General features: G+C 34.3%; 1 long non-coding RNA gene across 1 annotated transcript in view; it reads right to left on the bottom strand.

Moving 5' to 3' along the window:
* LOC144313820 (uncharacterized) overlaps nucleotides 1–21168 on the bottom strand; it is an 85659-nt gene that overhangs the window by 29964 nt on the left and 34527 nt on the right. The window contains exon 2 of the long non-coding RNA XR_013379436.1: nucleotides 20952–21086. This is a non-coding gene — a long non-coding RNA (uncharacterized LOC144313820). The remainder of the gene's footprint in view (nucleotides 1–20951; nucleotides 21087–21168) is intronic.

Genomic DNA, 21168 nt, shown 5'->3' with positions numbered 1-21168 from the left:
TTTAAAAGCAAGCAAGGGAAACATAAATATTAACATTCAATTACAACAGAATGTTCAGTGTTATAGCAACAAGTACAATGATCACAGTAATGTTTTTTATGGAGATGTCTGAGAAAAGCGATGACTTCTGTACTCTGTGGGAAAGTATGAAAATAATTTTACCAAGGGGAGAGAATAAAAAGGTAGGAAGGTCAATATGACCAGAGTAGAACAATCATTACAATTCACACAGGGGTTATTGTGGTTGTGACTATAGGAAAGAATTACATGAAACTTTTCAGGAGATGTAGATAAGTTAAAATTTCAAGAGTCTTTCCTAGTTTTAGCTTTATTAGTTTAGATCAGATCCTCTGAGCATTGAGAAACCTTCGAAAGTAGAAGTAGTAGTGCCAGACGGCATTAACTGCACTAAACTACATTCAGACCCCATTTTACTTTTCAATATTTGTTGAAAAATTTATAAAAATAGAAAATTAAAAGACCATCTTATATTGGAAAAACATAATCTGGATGAAAGTATATTGAGATACTTCTAAATTCTTACCAAAATAGAGTGGGATTCTTCAATTTTAGATGTATTTTTTAAGTACACATTTTGTGTTTATATAGTCTGTCTGACTCAATAAATACTAATTTTAAAAATGGGTACATTTTAAGAAAGAGTTATATAGAGCACATTTGCGCTGAAACAACAAACCCTGTGAGTGGAACAGATGAGTCTGGGTTTGTCGAAACTGCCTTCTGTGCAAGAAGCGGAGCTCGCTCCATTTTGGGGCTGGGATATAGGCTGAGACTTCCTTTCATTGTTTCATGCTTAATCACCTAGATTTTCTCCTCAGAAGTTTTCACTTTTGCAGATGGTCAGAAATCCTGCAGAAAATTTGGTCTCTAACAATATAGGACTTAGGCATATTTTTCTTCACTGTTAACAGCTTGTTAGTAGCATGAGTTCTTATCTGTGCATGTAATGTGCTTGGTAAGGATTTGTACTTTTCCTTGGCAGAGATCCATATAAATGAGTGTTTATGTCTACAGGATTTTTGAGTCCCATGACTTATAATGCCAAAACAGGAAGTTGATTTTTATCTTTACAAAAATGTTAGGTCTGCTTTTCTACTGTTCATTATTTCACAAGTTGGGCCTTTAGACGTGGATTCTCCAATAGTCATAAAATACATTGGAGGTTCACCCTTGAGTAAGATAATCACAGAACCTCCTTCCTCTTTTCAGGTATCTGCTCAGGTCACTTCCTCACCAGGCATTCATTAGCCACCTTGCTTCAAACGTCTCCACTCCAATCACTGTCCCTAGAGCCTGCATTATCATTTCCTTTAGAGCACTTATCACTCCCTGTTATTATACTATACCTTCTTTTGCTTTACTTTGCTTTTTGTTTCTTCTACCAGCAGTTGAGTTTCATGGGATATTAATCTTGCTCATGGCTACTTCTCCTGAGGCTAATAGAATGTTCTTAATAACAGTTATTAATGTTATTAATAAATAACACAACACAACAGGCTCTTAGTAACAAGCTCTTAATAAATATTTATTAAATAAAGCAAAGAAGTAATTCCAAGGGATCTGAAGATGAAAGTATTCTGGACATTCCAAGGCCAGTTAATAAAAAATGTCATTTAAAAGCCAAAGTTCAAAACCCTTTATTAATGGGCATTTCAATATTTTAAAAACTTAACAAATAGCTTGATATAGAGTCAAATGACACAAAAGAACATTGTAACACTTAAGAGAAGATACATATTTGACTTTAAGCCTCCTTTTTTAGCTTTATCTTTTAAAACTGTCATGGGTTTTGTCTTCCCCATATTAAATTAATCCAAACAATTCCGTTAAACTGAGATTCTCAAGACACATAAGAACTATCAACAAAAAAAATGAAAATTCAAATCTATTTGAAAAAGTCACTTGGAGGATAAATTAAAATGTAAACATATCATTTTAACATATTTTTGCCCCTTTTATTCTTCTTGTTTACATGGCATGAAAATCAGTTTTCTTTTCTTTTTTTTCTCCTTAAATTCATTCCCTTTCGGAGGGGGACAGCAAAACAGAGAGAGACAAAAGTAGAGGTCAGGTTATGTGTCTGAAAATCTCACTGCTGGGGTTTAGGGTTTTACAAATTACAGTAATAAATAAATAAAAATAATCTTCTGGGACTAGGGTAGATGGGTATTTTTTTGTAGATGGACGATTTCCTATGTAAATATGTCTTCCTGAATGTCAGAATGAAGCTATGGCAAGTGATGATCGGAGAGGGAGGAGCTGACCCAGATGAACAGTGAGAAACTGAGCTTGAGCTGCAGGGTGGCAGCCTGAGAGTTGAGGTCCAGCCTGAGCATGCTGTCAGCCCCTGCTGGTCAATGCAACGCAAATCAACGAAGAAAAAGAAATTGTACTGTAAGAGATTTGCTTACCTTGCCTTGACTCAGGGAAATAGGAGAAAATAAGGCTTCTCTGAAAATTCCTAATGAAAAACTTGTGCTTACATGTGTTAGGGTCTGAATTCATAGTACCAGAAAACATCACATTAGAAATTTAAATTATTTAGCTGTATTAGCAATAACTTACATGCTTAGAGAAGGAAATTTTCTAAAGGAACACATTTTAAATCAAGATTTCAAAGAATGCCCAGAGATAAATTTGTAAGAAACAAGGATTTATAATTTAAAAAAAAAAATCAACAAGCCCATCTGGAAGGCATAATCTCCTCTCCTCCAAGATATCCACACCCTAATCCCTGATATGAGTGTCACATCACATGGCAAAAGGATTGTGCCCAATGTAAGTAAGGGAAATTATCTTGGATTAATCTAGTTGGCCCAGTGTAATCACATAAGATCTTAAAAATAGAACTTTCTCTTCTTGGAGTCTGAAATGTGGGTTCCATGTCCAAGGACCAGTGGGAGGCTTCTAGGAGCCAAGGGCAGCCCTTGGCTGGCTGAAAGCCAGCAGGGAAATGGAGAGTCCAGTCCTACAACTGCAAAGAACTGAATTCAGCCAACAACACGAACAAGCTTGGAGCAGATTCTCCCCTGGAGCCTCAACCAAGGGATGCAGTTCTAACATCTTGATTTCAGTTTTAGGAGGCCTGGAACAGAAGCTAACCCACATTGTAGCTGGACTTCTAGCCTGCAGAAACAGAATATTTCCAAAGAAATCGAATTCCTCTAAAAGATGACCTGTAATGGTAACAATGGGAATGAGGAAAAAATGGAATAGTATCTTCAAAGTGCTGAGAGAAAAATATCACTGGCACAAGTGAGTATTCAGTGAATCTGCTTTTTAAAGATAAAAGTGAAATATACTTTTAGGAAAACAAAATTTGAGTGATTTCATTATCCTAAATTAATCACTAAAGAATTTTGGTTCAGAATGAAGGAAAATTATTCTAGAGAGAAAATGTGATGTAAAAAAAAAAACCCTGATAAATATGCAAATAAATCCAAACATTTATATTATGAAAATGATAACAATAAATTCTAAACTATAGGAGTAAAAAAAAAAAAAATCAAACACAACCAAAAGCCTATAGGAGAATATAGATTATAAGTAAAAGGTACAAAAGAGCTAAGGCATTCAGGTGCCTTCACTGAAATATAGTATGCATCAAAACATTCATCAAATATCATAATCACCTAAGGAATACAAAAATATTCTCTTTGTAATTCTTTTCAAATATTTCCTTTAGAAACAAGACAAATTTGACCACTATCACTACTTCTACTTAACATCAGACTGAACAATCTTGCTAGTACAATAAGAAAAATAAATATACAATTTAAAAGGATTGGAAAGATATAAATAAAATGATTGTTACAGATTATATGATTGTCTACATTACCACAAAAGGTATAAAAGAAAGGAGTCACTAATAACAATAAAATAAACAAACAAGAAAAATACAAGAAAAATGTGTAAGATTTATATGGAAAATGATTATATTTTATTAAAGGACATGAAAGAAAACTTTTAAAATGTAATACTCTAATATGTTCATGGATGAGAACACTCAGTACAGAAAAGATATCAATGCTCCTCAACATACAAATTTCTCTTATTCCTAAAATAAAATCCTACCAGCTTTCTTCAAGAAATTTGGCATGCTGATTCTAAAATATATATGGAGGGTCAAGGTGCCAAAAATAGCCAGACACTTAAGAAAGAAAACTAACTTAGGGGACTTAGAGATATTATGGCTTATAATACTGCTCTAGTATTCATTCATTCCAGTGTAGTGTTGATTCAGGGGTAGAGGAACAGATCAGTGATGCAGAACAGAGAACCCAGAAATGGATCCAGAATAAAAGGAACCTGGATATATGACAGAAAAACAAGCGCCAATATATGTAGAAAGATGATCTGTTCAGAAAACCACACTGTTGTACAACTGAGCATCCAACTAGGACAAAAATGGGTCCCTAATTTGTACCATATAAAAATAAAATTTCCAGATAGATACGTTTAGAAAGCAAAGTAGAGAAGGACCTGATAAACAAGACACACCAAAAACACAGATCTAAAAGAAGATTGATTAGGCTGAATTTATTAGAATAAAGAATTTATGTCCCTCAAAAACTTCAGAAAGAAAATTAAAATACAAGCTACAAGCTGGTATAGATATTTAATTGACTTTGTATGTTGATTTTGCCTCCAGCAAACTTTTGTAAAGCTCTTCTTATTTCTAATAATTAGTTGTTAGATTCTTTGAAACCTTGCATATAGATAATTCCTCCACCTGCAAATAACTATAGTTTTATTTTTAGATTTCCAAAAACATTGTAGTATATAATAAAATGTCATATGTCAGGTGCAAGATACAGAAACTCTTCTTTTACCTTGGAAGCTATAGGTCACTATGTGAGAATTCATGAAATTTCTACTATACATACGTGCTATGGAATTTTATGTTGCAATCCTCAAAGGGACCTGGACTCTGCTTTAGTTGATAGACTCTAGGTCTAAGACTAGATGAAATCTGGAAACCACAGGAGGGATCATGATTTTTCAGTGACAGATATCAACCAAGAGGTTTTAATGTTAAACTGTGAAAAGCAATAAGAGTGTCTGGTAATTTTACTGAATAAAACACCAAAATACTAAAAATCAGCAGTTTTCTTATATATCATAAATAGCCAATAGAAAATATAATAGAATGTAGTCATCTTAATGAAAAAAAAACTATAAAAGGATACACTAGGATATACTAATAAGAATTGTACTGTATCTATCTTAAGGAAATTGAAATTTTTCATTAAAGAAAAAGCAAATATTGGAAAGAAACATCACATTCCTGTAATGTGAAAACCATATAGTATTAAAGATATCAGTTTCTGCTGATATACTCTATGTAATACCAAAGATTAATGTATAATATATTTTAAAAGATCTTATTAACAAGATTTATTTTATTGGATTTGATCAGTTGGTTCTAAAATATTCATGGAAGAACAAATGTGCAAGAATGTATATATGAGTATATATTTAGACACATAAGCTTCTCTCTAAGGATTCATTTCACAGAAACATATCCGCGGTTCACTGCAGCATAGGTCATGATCACAAAATGCAGTATTTTTGTGGAAAAATTGTTTGAATTAGCAAAAAATTTGGGAACAGCCTCAATATCCCTAATAAGCTCAATTAAAAATGTTCATACTAGGGAAATACAAATCAAAACCACAATGAGATACCACCTCACACCAGTGAGAATGGGGAAAATTAACAAGACAGGAAACAACAAGTGTTGGAGAGGATGTGGAGAAAGGGGAACCCTCCTGCACTGTTGGTGGGAATGTGAACTGGTGCAGCCACTCTGGAAAACTGTGTGGAGGTTCCTCAAAGAGTTAAAAATAGACCTACCCTACGACCCAGCAATTGCACTGCTGGGGATTTACCCCAAAGATTCAGATGCAATGAAACGCCAGGACACCTGCACCCCGATGTTTCTAGCAGCAATGTCCACAATAGCCAAACTGTGGAAGGAGCCTCGGTGTCCAACGAAAGATGAATGGATAAAGAAGATGTGGTTTATGTATACAATGGAATATTCCTCAGCCATTAGAAACGACAAATACCCACCATTTGCTTCCACGTGGATGGGACTGGAGGGTATTATGCTGAGTGAAATAAGTCAATCAGAGAAGGACAAACATTATATGGTCTCATTCATTTGGGGAATATAAAAAATAGTGAAAGGGAATAAAGGGGAAAGGAGAAAAAATAAGTGGGAAATATCAGAAAGGGAGACAGAACATGAAAGACTCCTAATTCTGGGAAACGAACTAGGGGTGGTGGAAGGGGAGGTGGGCGGGGGGTGGGGGTGACTGGGTGAGGGGCATTGAGATGGGCACTTGATGGGATGAGCACTGGGTGTTATTCTGTATGTTGACAAATTGAACACCAATAAAAAATACATTTATTTTTAAAATGTTCATACTATAAAATACTATGCATTTACTTACTAGATTTAGATAAATATATGTGAAATAAAATAGAACAATCTCTAAGAGATATAGTTAAATGAAAAAAAACTCAAGCTACAAAACAAGGGTAGTAATATTTCAATTTGGTTAACAAAACAGAAGGCTAGATATAAATATGTGTAATATATATGCAATTTACCTGAAAATGCATAGGAAAAAGAATCAAACGTTACCAATGATTAAGTTTGTGGAGAGAAAGGGATATAGAGTGAATGTTAAAGGACTTTTACTTTGCTCTGTATTTAAGATTTTTACAAATAGATTTAGATATGTTGCTTGAATAATTATCTTCAAAGGGAAAACATGATGCACTAGTTAATAAAGTTGAATTGTGTGCTATCTCTCCAATAAATATTCTTTTTTCATCAGAAAAATAATTTTACTTTAAAGATTTTATGTATTTATTCATGAGAGACACAGAAAATGAGAGGCAGAGACATAGGCAGAGGGAGAAGCAGGCTCCATGCAGGGAGCCCGATGTGGGACTCCACTCTGGGACTCCAGGATCACTCCCTGAGCCAAAGGCAGATGCTTAACTGCTGAGCTACCCAGGTGTCCCCAGAAAAGAATTTTTAACTCTCACATAGTGACCCAGCTAAATCCTAAAAGCCCCAGCATCCTACTAACCAGGTTTGTGCACACAATCAAGTGCTGACCATTAAATGTGAAGGGAAGTAAAAAGGGCCACTTCCTGACCTTACCTTAGAATTAGGTAGAAGTGTCCTCTCTCCCCACTTCCCTCCCTGTCTTCTTGATAGAAAGCAGATGATGAGGAAGTTGCTGGAGCAGCCACTCACAATCAAGAGATAAAAGCCATAGTCAAAAGTGGTAAAATCTAAAAAGACTGGAATCTCGCCATTTGCAACATGGATGCACCTTGAGGTCATTATGCTAAATGAGTAAATCAGACAGAGGAAGACAGATACTGCATGATCTCACTTATATGTGGAAATAAAAACAAACAAAATAAAACCAAGATTATAGATACAGACGACAGATTGGCCATTGAATGCAGAGTAGGTGAAATGAGCAGAAGTTAAAAGGTGTAAACTTCCAGCTATAAGGTATGGGGATGTAATTGATGAATGTAGTTAGTAATGCTTATTGCTTCTTTGAAAGTTGCTAAGAGAGAAGATTTTATTTTTTATTTAAATTTTGAAAAAATATTTATTTATTCATTAGAGAGAGAGGCAGAGACTTAGACAGAGGGAGAAGCAGGCTCCCTGCGGGGCACCTGATGTGGGACTCAATCCCAGGGCTCTAGGATCATAATCAGAGCCAAAGGCAGAGGCTCAGATGCTGAATCACTGAGCCACCCAGGCACACACTCCCCCCGCCCCCACCCCCAGCTTTAAAGATTTTAAGAGAGATTTTTAAAGTTCTCATCACACACACAAAAATTTTGTACCTATGTGTGGTGATGGATGTTAGCTAGACTTATTGTGGTGATCATTTTGAAATACATACAAATATTGAATCATTATGTTGTGCATTTGACACCCATACGAAATTATGTTCCAGTTTATACCTCAATCACAAAAAAGGGAAGAATGGTAGGACACCCCACCCCCAAAAAACCTTAAGACCTGATAATTGTAGCTACCATAAAGCTTGGATTGCTTACCAGCATTTTCACATAACAAATTCAATTCTATCTATGCCTTCACATTCAGAACCAACCCAAAGGAGCTTGAATGATCCAGTACTCCTGAGCAGTTGATGTTTCTCACTGATTTTATGTCACCCATGAGAATAATTCACTTTGGTTGATATGATAATAGTTTATAGTAAGGGTCCTAAGGCCTCAACACTTTAATAAGAAAATTAATTTAGCATGATATGACTTGCTATTATTGCAATAATCCCAGATCCTAAAATGATTAGTGTTCATTCTCAAGTACCTTTCCATGGGCTCCCAACCCCCCACATACCAAGTCATTCATTTAGAATCTCATTCTAGAATCTATTAGGATTTTTTTTTAGCAAATATTTATTATAAATTTTGTTCTTTTTAAAGATAAAAACCTTTCCTATTCTCTATCGTTCTCTAAACTTACATTTGATAAATTAATATTCAAACTCCCTTTACAATAGAATCCAAATTGACCAGACCAGGAGATTTTACTCATTAACTACATATTAATATATAATCTCTTTCGTGATTCATAACTTCAAGTCTTTCTTTTCAATTTTTGGTTCCTCCTTTCAGTCTAAAGATCTTTATCTCTAACTAGAAAGAAGTGAAAAAAGAGATGAGAGTTCTATTTCTTCACCATGTCATTGGCCATTACTTCATTTTGATCTTCTGGTTCTAATGATAATTTTAAAAGCCCTTTATGTAGGTAATAAATTTGCAAATCTCATTTTATGTTTTTTACATTCCTATAATGTATTATTCCGTATATTCCCATATATTATATTCCTGTATATTCTTTTTGTTTTGCACATTTCTCTTAAAATATATATTTCAGATCCACCTATAATGCAAATTATTTTCCTCCTACTTTTCCACATATTGCCTTTTTCTTGACTCAGCTTCAGCTCTACAAAACCATTTCTCGTCTATTTCTGAGTTCCACTGCAATTTTTGTCAAGTGTAAAATTCTGTAATTGTTTATTCTCTAAATGCCTCCTGATACTGAAATTTTTTCCTTAGATCATGATGCATGGTGTTTACCTCCCTCATATTTTTAGAATCTTATACTATCTCTTTGAGCATAATATAGTTACTTAATAACTATTATATTTACATAGAGTATTCAATGACCAATATGATGTATGACTTATTAACTATTTTAATCATTAGGTATCAGTTAACCTAATAAAAGTTTCTATTTTAAAATAATACTAGTATTTTGCTATTATGCATTATCATAAAGTATTTCATGTGTATTTAATAATGCATGATAAATGTTGATGATTCTTAGGTATATTGATTATATCCTTACTGGTCATTTGAAGGCTTTTGAGTGATATATTAGAGCAAACTTTGAAAATATCTTGACAAAAAAATTCATTTAAAATAATTTTATTTCATCATTTACTATATATACTCCATACTTAAATAAATAGAACCCATCAGCTAAGAATTGTTTATATGACCTGTTTTTCTAGGTAATTGCACACCTGTCAGAGTGAGAACCAACCAACAGTGAGTTGGCCTGATCATTCTAGGGATGTTCTTATATTTTATTGCTTGGTGGAAAGGGTTAAGCTTAGATGTAGAGGACTGTGTTGGCCATACTCATCCATTCATAAAATCTTTCATCATTGGTCTATGCTTCCTAATTTACTGTTGTGTTACCAGCCATCATTTATTTGGATAGGTCATGGTAAAACATATACCGTTTAAGTAAATACATTTTTAGTAAGAAGCATTGTGCTCAGGCCGCATTCTGTTTCTTATCTTTTCATATATAATGTTGTGTGTGTGTATAACACTTTTTTAAAGTCCTATCCATTTTGCTATGTGAACATCTGGTCTGTTAGAAGTAGTCTATGTATTATCTGTGGGGAACACCCCATTTACTTATTACATTTTAAAAATCTCTTTCATAGATATCCAGTAGCTTATGTTTACAGTCATTTGTTCTTTAATTACTTAATATTCTGAATTTAATTTTATTAAGTCCAAGATCTTAGCATCCAAATGTGTTTTTGTTATTGTCTTAATTGGATAGCCCTCATAGTTGTTTGTTTGTTCATATATTTGTTAATTTTTTCTATTGTGAGTTTAAATTTGGCAGAAGATCATCTATGGGAATCTTGAGAAGTGAGATTAAGGCTGCTTTCTTTTAGAATGTATTTGGGATTTTTGTTTTTTGGGTGTTTTGTTTGTTTGTTTGCTGGTCAGTGGAGATTCATCCAATCTGGAACCACTTGGATTATCATAGTGTAGGGTTTCCCTTCAGGTACTGTGAATTTCAACTGCATATGTACATGAGGATAGTCAGTGATTACAAATGCTCAGAAGAAACAATTATCTCTCTTGAAATGTGGGAGCTTTGGCAAGGCAGGCATTTTTTCTTCTTAACTCTTTGCCCACAGGCAGGATTTCTTTTTTAACTAATGCTTTCATTAAAATGCAATCCTTTTTTAGAGTTGCAGTTTTATGCAAGTGTTTCAGACTTATCTCCTCCTGTTAAATGGGCCCTAGGCCTAGTTTTCTTTTCTCTCTTTAGATCCCAAACCCCAAATTGGGAATTCGTGGTACCAACATCTGTTCCCAGGACAACCCTAACTTTAGAGAGTTTTGCCTCCTTCTCCAGTCATAATTCCATGGTGTTTATTATGTTTGTGATTGCTACTTGTTTTTGTTTTTGCCTTTAGACATGTCTCTTACTTAACATGTCTCTTAATTTCTTACTTTCTCAGAAATTCATTTAAAAATATTGATTTTATTTTTATCCTAAGAGAAATGTCTATTGATTTGGAGAAGTCAGAGGGTGAAAACAGTGTGTGCAAGAAGAGATGAACATAATTTCACTTCAAAAATTTTCTTTGTACAATGGAACACAGCTGAGGAAAATAGGTAAATTAAAAGGCTATTTTAGTAATCCAAGAAAAGTATCATGGTAGCTTGTTTTAAAGTGCTGGAAGTAGGGCAGCCCAGATGGCTCAGCGGTTTAGCGCTGCCCTCAGCCCAGGGTGTGATCTTGGAGACCCTGGATCCAGTCCCATGTCGGGCTCCCTGCATGGAGCCTTCTTCTCCCTCTTCCTGTGTCTCTGCCTTTCTCTCTCTGTCTCTTATGAATAAATAAATAAAATCTTTTTTAAAAAGTGCTGGAAGTAGAGCTGTAGAAAATGCTATATTCAAGATATTTTTAGGAGATAAACATTGAAAATTGGATGAGGTTGAACAGGTTTGCTGGCATGTGTAAGTGACAGGGAAACCTGAATGAGAGTAGATTAGTGGGAAGGATCCGGGTTAAATTCAGGCTATACTGACTTTGAGGTGTCTTGAGATATTCAAGCAGAGATTTCAATTAGGGAATTGGACATAGGGTCTGAAGTTCTGAAGAGTAGGTGGCAGACATAATCATGTACAAGTCTTACGTTTTGTTTTTTGGTGGTCATTGAAGCAATTGATGTTGATGAGTTCATCTTTTGAAGTATGTATAGAGAAAAAAGATGACATTAGGTTCAAAACGTAAGCAGCCTTAGTATTTACCATTTAGGTAAAGTAAGATGAGGCTGAAAGAAGATAAAATTAGTGGCAAAAGAAAGAAAACCAGGAGGGTATACTGATATCAAAGCTAAGGAGAAAATGTGTTTTCAAAAGAATAAAATTCTTATCAAAATCCCACAAGGTTTTTGAAAAACATGTACAAACTTACTGCCCAACTAATTTTTCACAAAGATGCAAAAGCAATTCAGTAGAGGAAAGATACCTTTTGAGCAAAAGATGCTGGAGCAATTCAACAACATATACAGAACAAAACAAAAAAAGAATCACATCAAATTCATCAAATGAATTTCATCAAATGAAATCTCACACTTTATATAAAAAGAACCTGCAAATGAATTACAGACTTTAATGTAAAACTATAAAAATGTAAAATTTATTACTATAAAATGTAAAACATTTGGAAAAAACATAGGAATAAACCTTGGAAATCTAGGTGAGGTGAAGACTTCTTGGGCAACAAAAGTACAATCCATAAAAGGAAAAGTTTGCAAATTACACCTCATCAAAATGTAACACTTTTGCACTTTGAAAAAGCCTAAGACAATTAAAAAGATAAGCTATAGATTTGGAGAAAGTATTTGCAAACCAAAAATCCAATAAAAGACCAGTATCTGAAAATCTATAAAGACTTCTCAAAACCCAGCAATAAAAAATAAAATTTAGTATGAAATTAGGAGAAAAACCTGGCCAAACATTTCAATGAAGAGGACATACAGATCACAAATAAGTACCTGGGAATATGTTCAACATCATTAGTATCAGAGAAATCCAAATAAAACCACAATGAGGTATCACACTGCATACCTACAAGAGTGGGTAAAATTAAAAAATAATAATAGTGACAACACCAAATGAATGTGAAAAAAACTGGATTGTTGACATAAGGCTAAAGGAGATTTTTAATGGTGCAGCTGCTCTGGAACACAATTTTGCAATTTCTTATAGACTAAACATGTACTACTATATAACCCTACTCTTGGGTCTTTATCTCAGAGTAATAAAAACTTATGCTCACACCAAAACCTATGCTAGAGTGCTAATAGCAGCTTTATTTATAATAGCCCCAAACTGGAAACAACTCAAATGTCCTTCAACAGATAAATGATTGGGTGCCCTTCAGCTCAGGTTATGATCCCAGTGTCCTGGTATTGAGTCCTACATCGGGCGCTCACTCAGCAGGGGGCTGCTTCTCTCTGCTCTTCTCCCTCACTTGTGATCTTTCTCTCTGATAAATAAATAAATAAAATCTCTTAAGAAAAAGAGATAAATGATCAAACTATAGTATCTCTATACTGTGGAATCGTATCCAGAAAAAAAAAGGAACAAATCATTGCTACGTGCAACATCTTCAATGAATCTCAAGGGAATTAAAATGAGTGAAAAGGCCAATCCTAAAAGGTTACATATGTGTGATTCCATTCATAAAACCATTTTAAGATGACAAAATTATAAATAAAACAGATTAGTGGTTGCCTGGAGTTAGGGATGGGGTTGCGTGTGGGATAGAGGCATTTTTGTGGTGATGGAACTGTTGTTTCTTGACTGGTGGTAGGTGAATGAATTGACATTTGTGATAAAACTGCAAAGAAATAAACACACACACATACCTGAATGCATGTAAAATTGGATAAAACTAAATAAGATCAATGGGTGTATCGATGTCAATATCCTGGTTGTGATATTGCACTATACTTTTGCAAGATGCCGCACTGGGACATACCAGATAAAGCATACAAGGGATTCCTCTAAGAGAATGAATAGGAAAAAAGACATAGGAGAAGGTCTCTAGGAATTGAGTTTCTCTACCTTGACAAACTAGAGAATGCTGGAACATGAAAATTGCTAGTTTGAGTAAAAGTACAAGAGATATGAGAATGAAAATAAGGAGATGAATGATAAGTATGTACATTGTGCTGTCCATTGCCCATTTGCCCCATAAGTCTCCAATCTAAGAATACCTGACAGCCAGATAACCAGGTATTCCTCTTGCCACCTCCCACTCTCCCTCCTCCATCACCACTCCTCACTCCTCCCTCCTGCAAATGGTGGTTTCCTTTCTGCAGAAGTGCTGTGAACTTTCTGGGGAAATGTAGGATACTTAGTCTGGGAGTCCATGTTCCAGAACGAAGGTCAGGGACTCCTGTCTTTACAGGATTTCCCACAGCAACATCCATCACCTCATCTACTTCTAATCAAGCAAAAGCTTTATCTGAAAACCAGAGACTCTAATATCTGGCACGTAGCGTTGTAAACATAACTTTACAATATGTGATAGGCTATGCAAGGCTTGGTTAATAAAAATCCAATAATAATAATAGTTAGAAATCTGTTGAAGTAATTAAACAAAGAGGCCATTGGACTGCAGTGGCTTTAATGCCATAGTAACCTAAGTAAGCAAACCAAAACCTAGGATGGAAATGCCATTGGTTAAGAAATTGAAACCTAGGACAACCAATCACAAAAAGGTAGCAAGTCTTTTCCAAATAAGGCAAATCTAAGGAGGAAAGAACAAATAGAGAGTAATGCTAAAGATTGTCGGTGGGCATGGCGGTATCCTGGCTTAGTGATAAAGGCACTGCATACTGGAGTCTTTTCTTCTAAACAAAGCACCCTGTGCTCTATCTGCACCTTCTGTCCTGGTACAGGTTTTCACTTGGTCACAAAGCACTCCATAGTCTCACTTTCCAGTGGGACTCACAGTCAAAATATCACTTGCTCAAAACTTTGTGTTCTTGTCTGCCATGACAGCAAGGCAATTGTTAAAATTAGAATCAGGAAGCTCATTCCTCCTCTCAAATAATTGTGATGTTGAAAATGACTGTACAAGAGTCAGGAGGAAAGTATTCTCTTTGCTTTTCCTCTTCCAAAATCTCCTTCTCTCAGGCCCAGGCCCTGGGCTAGACTCTCCTGTCAACATTCAGGCAGTAAAAATGTCACTCTGTGACCTTGGCCAACTGATCTAGCCACAATGATCTTTTTTCCTACCCTGTATAATGAAATTGAACAACTTAACCTAAAGCCAGTATACCTAAACTCTGTTTGTCTTCAAAGCTTATTTCACATGATCATCAGTTGACCAATGCCAAAAAGGTCATAAATATAATACTCCTATAGGAAACATGAGAGCTTCATTTTTATCTTTCAAATCTTTTCTGATATGATGGATTAGAAATTGTATTTCCTCTTAAATTTTACAATTTGGTTATAGTTAGAATTTGTATTCTTTCTTTAATATGTTTTCCAATAACCTGTAACTCTTTATTAATTTCCTGTTTATATTCCTATTCCACTCACTGAGTGAGTTCCTTCATTTTTTAGAACCTGGCATGTGCCTTGCTCATCATGTGTTGCAGGCATTTACCTTTTTGGTTGTTTGCCAATTGATTTCCTTCTTCCATTACTTCTACTCCTTCCTGTCTTTCCTTCTCTGAACTCAAATTTCTTCTTGTGCTAAGGTGACAATAATATTCACCCCACATAGTTGAGAAGTGATTCAATGAAAGGACTCCTAAAAAGCTTTTAGATCCTGAGGTCAATATATGGTAACCATAACTATGTCTGACTTAAAGGAAGCCCTACTATTAATATCTTATAAAATGACTTGGATTAGGAAATCTCTAAGAGCTGTTTTAGCTATTAATTTATGGTGATTGTTTCTTAATTATAATGAGTTCTTACATTAGAATGAATTCCTATTTTTTAATGTCAGGTTATTAATCTGAGAAGATAATGAAATAAAGTTAAAATGAAAGTGATAGTGGGTTTCAACAAGGACAAAACTAGTTTTATTAAGTTACCCAAGCACAAATTTTAGTAGAAATCATATTTATATAAAATAACTTCAAAGTTAAATGGATTGGTAGAAACAGAAGAGAAGTAACAAAACAAAGGTAGAAAATATTTTTCAGGGAATATTAAATCTTGAATGTAATTTATTGTTTCTTACATTGTGACAGTGGCATAGTCTTATAATTTTGAATAATTTAAAATAAATTTTTCCTTGAAGAAATATACTTAATAAAAGGAGAAAGAGTTTGTATTTTCCTATAGGCAGGAAAAAAAAATCTCTTATCACATCTACCTGTCTCGAGGCTATTCATGACTCATTGAAGCTTATGGCTAAGCAGTTCAAATAAATTGTCCAGATAGAAAATATTCTCAGTAATGTTCTCTACCAAAAGTACTTGTTGGTTATAAATAAAAGGCTGTCTAAGATTTAGAATGGTGTTACTATACTAAGAGAAATATAATATTCTAAGTAACTGATTTTTTTCTCCCACTTTTACTTCCATTAGTCTCTTACCCTGTCTCTTAAAGGTCATTAAAATTTTGAAAACAAAAAGCAAGCTGGAGCTGGAATGGTTGTTTTTAAGTTTTATTAAAGACTCATTTCCTCTTACTTGGTTCACACCCTAAGAGAAGAATTCCATGGGAGGAGACAGTAGAGTAATGTCCTTGAAAATCTATGTATAATCAGTAGAATTGTATTCCGCTGGGAGTGATTATTATTATTTTATCATCACAGTTTACTTTAGTGGATAACAAATGTCCATACAGCCAACGTTCTCAATGTCCAAATATTCATCTTGTAACTGAGATTTTGTTATACACTCTAAAGTACAAACTCTGGCTTGAAACAGTTCTGTTTTGTTATTATTGTAACCTGAATTTGCCCTTATCAAAATATTTTTTTATTTTTCATATATAGGCAATAGATATACTTCCCCAAAGATAATTATATCTTTTAAATAAAACATGTGTGTTCATTTTTTAGAGGAATCTCTATAGGATTATTTTTGGTAAAGTAGTGATTCATTTTATACTATGAAAAAAATCAAACAACTCATTTTAAAAACAAAGTAGATATGTAATATATGGGTTGACATTATATCTTTACAAAATATAAGTTTTTACTTATTTTAAACAGACTTTATTGTATTTTTTGTCTCTTTAAACAAATATATTTTGTGAAGAACATCTTTTTATTATTTTTTAGCTATTTTGTTTTATTTAAAAATTTTTTTAAATTAAAAAATTGAATTTAAAATAATAATAATAGTTTTTTCTTACTTTAATTCTAGTATAAATAACATACAGTGATATATTGATTTCAGGGGTACAATATAGTGATTAAATACTTCCATACATCACCAAGTGCTCCTCACGACAAATGCACTTCCTAATACCCATCACCTATTCCACCCACCCATCTCCTCACCCCTCTGGTAACCACCAGTTTGTTCTCTATAGTTAGTCTGTTTGTTGGTTAGTCTCTCTCTCTCTCCTCTCTCTTTTCTTTTGCTTATTTGTTGTTCTTTAAATTCCATGTATGAGTGAAATCATATGGTGTTTGTCTTTCTCTGGCTGACTTATTTCATTTAGCATAACACTTTCTAGCTCTACCTATAACATTGTAATGGCAAGAGTTCATTCTTTATTATGGTTGAATAATATTCGTATACATACATACATATGTGTATATATATATAAATATATATATATCACCTCTTCTTTATTTTTTTCTTCAAGTTTTTGTTTAAATTCAAGTTAGTTAACATATAGTGTAGTATTCGTTTCAGGAGTAGAATTGAGTGAGTCATCACTTACATATAACACCCAGTATTCCTCACAATAAGTGCCCTCCTTAATGCCCATCACCCATTTGGCCCATCCCTCTACCACCCTTCCCTCCTTTCAGGCTGTTCTTTATAGTTAAGAGTCTCTTATGGTTTACCTCTCTCTCTGTTTTTATCTGATTTTTATTTTTCCTTCCCTTCCACTATGTTCATCTGTTTTATTTCTTAAATTCCATATTATGAATGAGATCATACGATATTTGTCTTTCTCTGGCTGATTTATTTTACTTAGCATAATACACTCTAGTTCCATTCATGTAATAGCAAATAGCAAGACTTCATTCTTTTTGATGGCTGAGTAATATCTATTATATCTATATCTATATCTATATCTATATCTATATCTATATCTATATATATCTGTATCTCTACCTCTATCTACCTATCTACCACATCTTCTCGATCCATTCATTAGTCTATGGACACTTGGGCTTTTCCCACAGTTTGGCTATTGTTGATAATGCTGCTATAAACATTGGGGTGCATGTACCCCTTTGAATCTGTATTTTTGTATCCTTTGGATAGATAATTAGTAATACAATTGCTGGGTTGTAGGGTAGTTCTATTTTTAACTTTCTGTGAAACCTCCATACTGTTTTCCAGAGCAGCTGCACCAGTTTGCATTCCCACCAATACTGTGCATGATGGTTCCCCTCTCTCCACATCCTCACTAATATTTGTTGTTTCCCATGTTATTTATTAATGTTAGCCATTGTGACAAGTATGAGATGGTATCTCATTATGGTTTTAAATTGTATTTCCCTGATGATAAGTGATGTTGAGCATCTTTTCATGTGTCTGTTAGCTATCTGCATGTCTCTTTTAGAAAAATGTCTGTTTATGTCTTCCGCTCATTTCTTAGCTGGATTATTTGTTTTCTGGGCATTGAATGTGTTAAGTTCTTTGTAGATTTTGGATACTAATCCTTTATCAGATATGTCATTTGCAAATATCTTCTCTCATTCTGTAGTCTGCTTTTAGTTTTGTTGATTGTTTCCTTCACTGTGCAGGTTTTTTATCTTGATGAAGTCCTAATAGTTCATTTTTGCTTTTGTTTCTCTTGCCTCTGACAATGTGTCTAGTAAGAAGTTGCTATGGCCAAGGTCATAAAGGTTACTGCCTGTGTTCTCCTCTAGGATTTTGATGGTTTCCTGTATCCCATTTAGGTCTTTCACCCATTTTGAATTTATTTTTGTGTATAGTGTAAGATAGTGGACCAGTTTTATTCTTCTTCATGTCACTGTCCAATTTTCCCAATACCATTTGTTGAGGAGACTGCCTTTTTCCCATTAGATATTCTTTCCTGCTTTGTCAAAGATTAGTTGATCATATAGTTATAGGTCCATTTCTGGGTTCTCTTGAAGAACATTTTTTAAAAATGTATATAAATAAAAGCTTATCCTGAATCAATTTTGAGGGTATTTTTTTGTTTTGGTACATAAGTTACGTGACATAGAGATGATATCCCTCAGTGTAGAAGATATAATCTCAGCTTTTTTGCACCATAAACACTGAATGCATGAGTACAGAGTATGAGTACCAAGTGTAAGAAATGAAGCCATGCAGCACAGAAAAGAAGCTGTGAATTAGTGGTGTTAAGGGAAAACCTTTACATTACACATTAAAGATAATTAAGTCCTAATTAAGGACAAAACTGTTAAGTTTTTAACATTCTTTGAAAAGAAGCTAAGCAAGAGCAATGATATAATGTGAGGCCATAATATTTTTCTTAGAAGTTAACATTTAAGGGTAATTTTCATTAACAGCCATTACCAAAATTATAATCAAGGACTCAAATTACTTCCTTTGCCCTTCTCACAGTGATTTCCAAGTGGCCAAATAAAACAGAAGATCTAAAAGTGGAGAAGGGAATGCTGTAACACTAGTACAATAGTAAACAATTGCAAGAAAGCTTTTGTATTCTATACTCACTCTATCCAAAATGGTAGCCAGCTTTGGCTATTTAAAATTAAATTTAAATTAATCAAGATTAAATTAAGTTAGAAGTTCAATTTGTTGGTCACACCAGACACATTTCATGTGCTCAAAAAATATGACGTCAGACAAAATTTGTGGATTCAAATCTTATCTCTGTTAAATGACCTTCGACCTATGACTTTTAGTTTCTGAGTCTTTGTCCCTTTATTTTCAAAAAGGGTAACATGATGCTTGACTTCTAAGAAGTTTATAAGTATTAAAAATTATGTATGGAAAGTGCTTCCTGAAGTGATGACACATAGTAGGTATTCACTTATTGTAGTTATTGTGTTTATTAATAAATGGAAAACAAGCAATATTGATCATACACAAAAATTAAACTTTTGAATAAAGTATGAGTCTATTTGCTAGGAAAAGTATCTTATAAGGCTTTATTTTCTTTCAGAAGCTTTGCACCAAGAGTGTTTGTGATCATGGTAATCACAGGACAGGGAGGAAATGGCCCACCCAGGACAGGAATATATACAACCTCAAAAAAATGAATGAATCTGGAAAAGGATGAGAGAATAAACTCGTACAAAAAGGGAAAGTGAGAGATATTTTTTTAAAAAAGGCACATAAATCCAAGGGTAGAAAGGGGAAAAGCTAATCTCAGAAGATGTTCCTCCTAGAAACATACCAGAAACAACTAAGAAGCATAATGACATGATCAAATAGTGAAGGAAAAACCATTTCTCACTACAAGACTGTGAGGAAACAGTCTTCTATAAAACTAGTTTTCTGGTGTGCCTGGGTGGCTCAGTAGGTTGCGCATCTGCCTTTGACTGGTGTCATGATCCCAGGGTTCTGGGATCAAGTCCCTCATCAGGCTCCCTGCTCAGCAAGGAGTTTGCTTTTCTTTTTTCCTCCCTCTGCTCATTCTCTCTCTCTCTCTCTCTCAAATAAATAAATAAAAATCTTAACAACAAAATCTATAGTTTTAGAGTTTTCTATGAAACTATTCTTCCTGTGCTAAAGAGGCAAATACGTTTAAATGATCCAAGGGAGGGCAGCCCAGGTGGCTCAGCAGTTTAGCGCCGCCTTTAGTCCAGGGCGTGATCCTGGAGACCCGGGATCGAGTCCCATGTTGGGCTCCCTGCATGGAGCCTGCTTCTCCATCTGCCTGTGTCTCTGCCTCTGTGTGTGTGTGTTTCTATGAATAAATAAATGAAATCTTAAAAAAAAATAAAAGATCCAAGAGAAAAAAGATGACAAACTGCTAAAAAGTATATTCCTATTGTGCTTTAAGCAAGTCACTCTAAATTGATGTGCCACTGTTTGAGATACACAAAATGCATAGGTAGAACCAGATGAATATTAATCCCTCCAGATTCAGTAAATAAAATTTACAATAAGTCATTTGTATCTGAAACCAAATTTGCATTCTCTGAGGTCATTCATCAGAAAGAGGCATCCCAGAAAAGGCATATGGCCCAGTGCTGGGGGAACATATGTAAAAGATAACACAAATCACATATAATTATGGCCAAAACTTTCATAATAGAGCAAAAGCTGTCAAAAAGATAAAATTTCAGAGCTAGGGAGGGATCTCAGGCATTGTCTGTGTAGTCCATGGAGAAAACATCAGGTCCCTGAAATTATTCTGGACACTGGAAAAAGACAGGATGTTTGGAAGAGGCAGAAACTCACCTCTTTAGTAGAAGACGGGGGCTTATTAACACCCCAAAATAATAGGAATATGTTGGTTGAAACAAGATGAAGAACGTAGAAAACTGTTGACATAGCCCAGAGGCACCAGACTCAGGAATCAATTTCCATTTAATCCTGAAAATAAAGCCAAGACTACATAAAGACAGTAACAAAACCTATTATTATTCAACATCTATATACTGAGTACTCATGTGTG

This window comes from Canis aureus, chromosome 1 (assembly GCF_053574225.1).
Source record: "Canis aureus isolate CA01 chromosome 1, VMU_Caureus_v.1.0, whole genome shotgun sequence".
Lineage (NCBI taxonomy): Eukaryota > Metazoa > Chordata > Mammalia > Carnivora > Canidae > Canis > Canis aureus.
This window is presented reverse-complemented; position numbering and strand designations above follow the sequence as displayed.